General features: G+C 34.7%; 1 pseudogene; it reads left to right on the top strand.

Annotated features, from left to right (window-relative positions):
- The first annotated feature begins 1,007 nt into the window (after nucleotides 1-1,007).
- On the top strand, nucleotides 1,008-2,310 carry LOC102128586 (elongation factor 1-alpha 1 pseudogene; annotated as a pseudogene).
- The last annotated feature ends 3,768 nt before the right edge of the window (nucleotides 2,311-6,078 follow it).

Below are 6,078 nucleotides of genomic sequence, written 5' to 3' on the forward strand. Positions count from 1 at the left end.
AAACAATGATAATAGCAGATTAGGTCAGTTGCATTATGCTAATGATCTTTATTTTATATCTCTTAATTAGAACTACTAATCAGTTTAATGGTCGTGTAATTCTTGTTATGTTGATAATAAAACTTGAAGAGTGTAAGATTCTTTACTTTTTATTTTAACTAGTTACAGGTCTATTTTCCTGGCCACTGCTATCTACTTAGTACTGTTGTTTTCAGAGCCAACTAAATTGCATGACCCTCAGGAGTGTATTTTACTTTTGATTGTTCTTTCACCCTGAAAAAATGACTTTAAAGATTTGAATGATAATATGACCTCTCAAGCCCAAAAATATATCCCATGATGATAACAAGGAGAGATTGATTTCTTACAACAGTCTCTTTTTCAAAAGAAAACTTGAGCTTTGATCTTTTTGGGCCCTGTTGCTGTTTATATTCAGGGACACAATGTCGTAGATCTACAGTGTTACAATTTAAAAATTCCCCTGTGGCTACAAACCAGGAGTAAAAATCCATAGCTAGCCAATCATATTGCATATATTTTAGACATGGAAGACATAAAATCATCTCTTTATGTTGAGTTATTCTCAATTTATTGGATACACAATGTACCCTTGCAGTATTGAACATAGACAACTTACATTTAATTTGATTTAAAGAAGAGAATTGCATTCCATACTCATTAAGTCATCCTGCAGGTCTTTGAAGAAGTACTAAATTTTGAAGTGCATAACTAGTGAGGCAGTTTTAATTCTAACCAAGCATGGCATGAAATAAACATGCAAATGGCAAACAGAAAGCTGTTAATTTGTATGAGAAGTTAAAGTTAAAAAAAACAAGTTGATAGTTTTTTTTCACAACGGGTTTGCCGCCGAACACAGGTGTCATGAAAACTACCCCTAAAAGCCAAAATAGGAAAGGAAAAGATTCGTATCAACATTGTCATTGAACACGTAGATTCAGTCAGGTCCACCACTACTGGCTATGTGATCTACAAATGTAGTGGCATCAACAAAAGAACCATTGAAAAATTTGAGAAGGAGGCTGCTGAGATGGGAAAGGGCTCGTTCAAGTATGCCTGGGTCTTGGGTTAACTGAAAGCTGAGCATGAGCATGGTATCACCATTGATATCTCCTTGTAGAAATCCGAGACCAGCAAGTACTATGTGGCTATCATTGATGCCCCAGGACACAGAGACTTCATCAAAAACATGAGTACAGGGACATCTCAGGCTGACCGTAATGTTCTGAATGTTGCTGCTGGTGTTGGTGAATTTGAAGCTGGTAACTTCAAAAATGGTCAGACCCGAGAGCATGCTCTTCTGGGTTACACAGTGGGTGTGAAACAGCGAATCAATTATGTTAAAAAAAATGGATTCCACTGAGCCACCGTACAGCCAGAAGTGATATGAGGAAATCATTAAGGAAGTCAGCACTTATATTAAGAAATTGGCTACAACCCCGACACAGTAGCATTTGTGCCAATTTCTGGTTGGAATGGTGACAACATGCTGGAGCCAAATGCTAACATGCCTTGGTTCAAGACATGGAAAATCACCTGAAACGACGGCAATACCAGTGGAAACACACTGCTTGAGGCTCTGGACTGCATCCAACCACCAACTCGTCCAACTGACAAGCCCTTGCACCTGCCTCTTCAGGATGCCTACAAAATTGGTGGTATTGGTATTGTTCTTGTAGGCCAACTGGAGACTGATGTTCTCAAACCTAGTATGGTGGCCACCTTTGCTCCAGTATACATTACAACTGAAGCAAAATCTGTTGAAAGGCATCATGAAGCTTTAAGTGAAGCTCTTCCTGGGGACATTATGGGCTACAATGTCAAGAATGTGTCTGTTAAGGAAGTTCATCATGGCAACATCGCTGGTGACAGCAAAAATGACCCACCAATGGAAGCAGCTGGCTTCACTCCTCAAGTGATTATCCTGAACCATCCAGGCCAAATCAGTGCTGGCTATGCCCCTGTGCTGGATTGCCAGACAGCTCACATTGCATGCAAGTTTGCTGAGCTGAAGGAAAAGATTGATCACCGTTCTTGTAAAAAGCTGGAAGATGGCCCTAAATTATTGAGTTCTGGTGATGCTGCCATCATTGATATGGTTCCTGGCAAGCCCATGTGTGTTGAGAGCTTCTCATACTATCCACCTCTGCGTCACTTTGCTGTTCGTGATATGAGACAGACGATTGTCCTGGATGTCATCAAAGGAGTGGACAAGAAGGCTGCTGGAGCTGGCAAGGCCACCAAGTCTGCCCAGAAAGCTCAGAAGGCCAAATGAATATTATCCCTAATACCTGCCACCTGGTCTTAATCAGCAGTGGAAGAATGGTGTCAGAAGTGTTTGTTTCAACTGGCCACTTAAGTAAAAGACTGGTTAATGATAACAATGTATCGTAAAAACCTTCAGACAGAAAGGAGAATGTTTTGTGGACCACTTTGGTTTTCTTTCTTGTATGTGGCAGTTTTAAATTATTAGTTTTTTAAATTAGTACTTTTTAATGGAAACAACTTGACCAAAACTTTGTCACAGAATTTTGAGACACATTAAGAAAGTTTAATGAGCAAAACAAACAAACAAACAAACAAACAAAACCAAGATGATAAAAGCAGTTAGTTTGTGCTACTACAGAATGGAATCCACAATTCACATCCTGGGGGAGTGACAAACCAGTCATTTAATGCTGTGTCAACACATGTATCTTGTCTTTCATTAGTAAACTCTCCTGCTGTTTTGTACACTGTCAGAAGTGGACCACCTACTGAAATTCATAGAGGTGTGGAAACTGGCATGGTTTAATAATTCTGTTTTGTTTAACTTTCTTCCTTATCCTATTTGAAGCTATTTTTTTCCTGCGTTTTTAGAACAAGTATCTATTAGCTTCATTTATGAGGTAAATGTTTAAAATATTTATGATTCAAATGACCTACTTTCCTCTTAATTCCTTAGAGCACTTTGAATATCCTAGCCAATCGAGGCTTACATTTGCCCGTAAATTACCCATGCTTTATCTCTGCACACAGTCTGCCCCACATCATCTGTGAATAAATAACCATAAAAAATAAATGGAGAGGAAAGACAACTGCATCCGTCTCCCTTTCTTTCTGAAGTGTTCTACTGAGATGTTGGTTAATGATCTAAGCAGTAGTATAGATTCAAAAGATTTTCCACTCCTCCAGACCAACCCTCCCCTGGACAAACCTGTTCAATTTAAGTCTTTTCTTTTTTTTTTTTTTTTTTTTTTTTTTTTTTTTTTTTTTTTTTTTTGAGGCGGAGTTTCGCTCTGTCTCCCAGGCTGGAGTGCAGTGGCCGGATCTCAGCTCACTGCAAGCTCCGCCTCCCGGGTTCACGCCATTCTCCTGCCTCAGCCTCCCGAGTAGCTGGGACTACAGGCGCCCGCCACCTCGCCCGGCTAGTTTTTTTTGTATTTTTTAGTAGAGACGGGGTTTCACCGTGTTAGCCAGGATGGTCTCGATCTCCTGACCTCGTGATCCGCCCGTCTCGGCCTCCCAAAGTGCTGGGATTACAGGCTTGAGCCACCGCGCCCGGCCTTAAGTCTTTTCTTATTTGACATTGCTTATAGGAAGTGAATGAGTAAACACATATTTAAACAATAATACATGAAATCTATGAAACACAATTAAGTAAAAGTCCAGGAAATGGAAAGATAACTAGATATAAAAATTTTCAACAATATAATATGATTTCTTCAAACATTTTCTAAACATAGTCAAGAGTAAGATAAAAGCTACCCCAATTTTTGATATTAACAAACAAGGACATATTTATTTCAGAAAATATTATGTTTCCTGTAAAATTAATTACTAGCATTCATTTTATTAATGTGAGTCATAAGGACTTTTATACCAAACACAGAATAAACTTAGGAATAGTGTGGCTGTTTAATATTATAAGTAGTATTATTTGTAAAATTAAAATTAAAATGACTACTTCAATCACATACGTGATCCTCATTTACACTGATAATCCTTCTTCTAATAAAACAGTATTTATTTTAAAAGCTTTTTTTTTTATTTTAAGGAACAATTTAGACATGTTTGCTTTTTTTAAGAAGCAATCAAATAAAGGTGACAGAGTTTATTAAAAAGCTTTCTGGTAAAATCAAAAAATGCCATAATAATTTTAAATATTTGACCTATATGCATTATAATCAGAATGAAGGTAAATTCTAAAAGAGAAAAATTGAAACTTAGACTATTAGCTAGATTGTTGAAATACATGTGTAAATATTCAGAATGATCGATGTACAGCAGATATTTTAAGAGCATAAAATTTGATATGTGTTTGTTTAAATGTTATCTTCAATATGTTAGGTATAGTTCATTTCATTGTGTTTCAATTAAGGATAATTTTTTTTTTTTTTTAACTATTTCTTGTTTAGTATAAGGTGAGCTTCGTACTTTTGGAGATCTATGAAGAACCACCCCACCCCAAATTTTAAAATATAATGAAATAATTTCTAATTAAACACAAATCATTAGATGTTAAATATGTTAATTCATTATTTGTTTTATAATATTGGAAATATTAACTTTATAATATAACTTTATAATATCTTTAGCTTTTAAAATCATAGAAATTTTAAAATAAAGTTATTTTTTCTTTTTCTAAGATTCCTTTTTTAGTTTTCTAAACTTATTTTGAATAAAATGTTCTTCATAGAAAACTGAATATTTTCATAAGGATGCTTTAATTGCTTAAAATGTGTAAAGTTAAAATTATTTAAACATTAAAATTTGAAATAAGCCTTAATTTCAGTAAATTGGAGAAATATACCTTTTGAAATACATCAAATTGCAAATATTTAAATGAAGAACCATTGACTTTAAATAATTAAACATTTGCTTCATAACATTTATACCATTAGCTTGTTTAAAAAAATACTTAATCTTAGTAGGTTAAAAACTATTGCTAATTCTGATTCAAGGGAATTCAATTATAAGAGTTGCATGATATGAGTAGTGAACAATTTTAAACATAATTTGTTTTTAAAAATATTAATTGAAAATCTGGTGAAAATGCTTTTCATATAGTTGAGGAAAACCCACAAGTATAAAGGCTGAGTAACATTCGCTTCCAGTGAAGTTTCCAAAGCTTCTAAGCTTTCATCCAGATTCTCACAATTTGGAAAGCTGCAGTGGTGCTGTATTTATAAATAACTATCTTAAGCTAAAAAGAAATGATTGATATTAAAAGTAGATATTTGTTTGTAACTGTAGTTCATATAATTTCTACCTTGAGATATACAATATTAAATCTTAATATTTAATATATGTGAAAAATTCACTCCTAAACCAACAGTAGCCTATCACTATCATTGTTAAATTAACATTGATTCTCTACAAAATGTATTTAAATAATTTTACAATCACAACCTTTCTTCTCATGTTAGTTCTACAGCATTTGCAAATATTCTGTTTGAAATGTTTTTATTTGTTCATTTGTTAGGTTTGTTTTTCTAACTGTTTTACCATAGGAAGTTTGTGGCTTGGCTTTTTCCTTTTATTGCAATTTTTAAAATTGATTTTAGATTTTCCACGAGAAATGTATTGCATGCAATTGCAGTGATAAAAATTTTAAGGTTATTATATTTTCTCAGCAAGAACTCAACCAACCGTGTGTGTGTGTGTGTGTGTGTGTGTGTGTGTGTGTGTGTGTGTGTGTGTACTAAAGACATCTTCTAAAAAACTGGGGAGTGTCAGATACCTTAAAAAATTTCTGATCTGAAGATGTGTCAAAATGTAGCCAGGAACAACATTTCTTAGAGAAGCACAACTTGATTGTTTCACTTAATATATCTGGTTTGGGTTGAATAGAAGATGTCTATACCAGAACATTAACAAACATTGTAATTTGCTGGGGTCAGCCAGGTCTGAGGCTCTGAGATTGAAAGTCATGTAAATTATGCTATCAGCTTTCAAAACCTCATTAGACTTAACCCATTTAGGCGCCACTGACTTCTCGGAATCACCAATAGAACGCTAATCAGAAACCCACAGAGCAGCCAGTCTTCTGCTATCAAAAACCTCAGTACAATTTGTGTA

This window comes from Macaca fascicularis, chromosome 5, assembly GCF_037993035.2.
Source record: "Macaca fascicularis isolate 582-1 chromosome 5, T2T-MFA8v1.1".
Classification (NCBI taxonomy): Eukaryota; Metazoa; Chordata; class Mammalia; order Primates; family Cercopithecidae; genus Macaca; species Macaca fascicularis.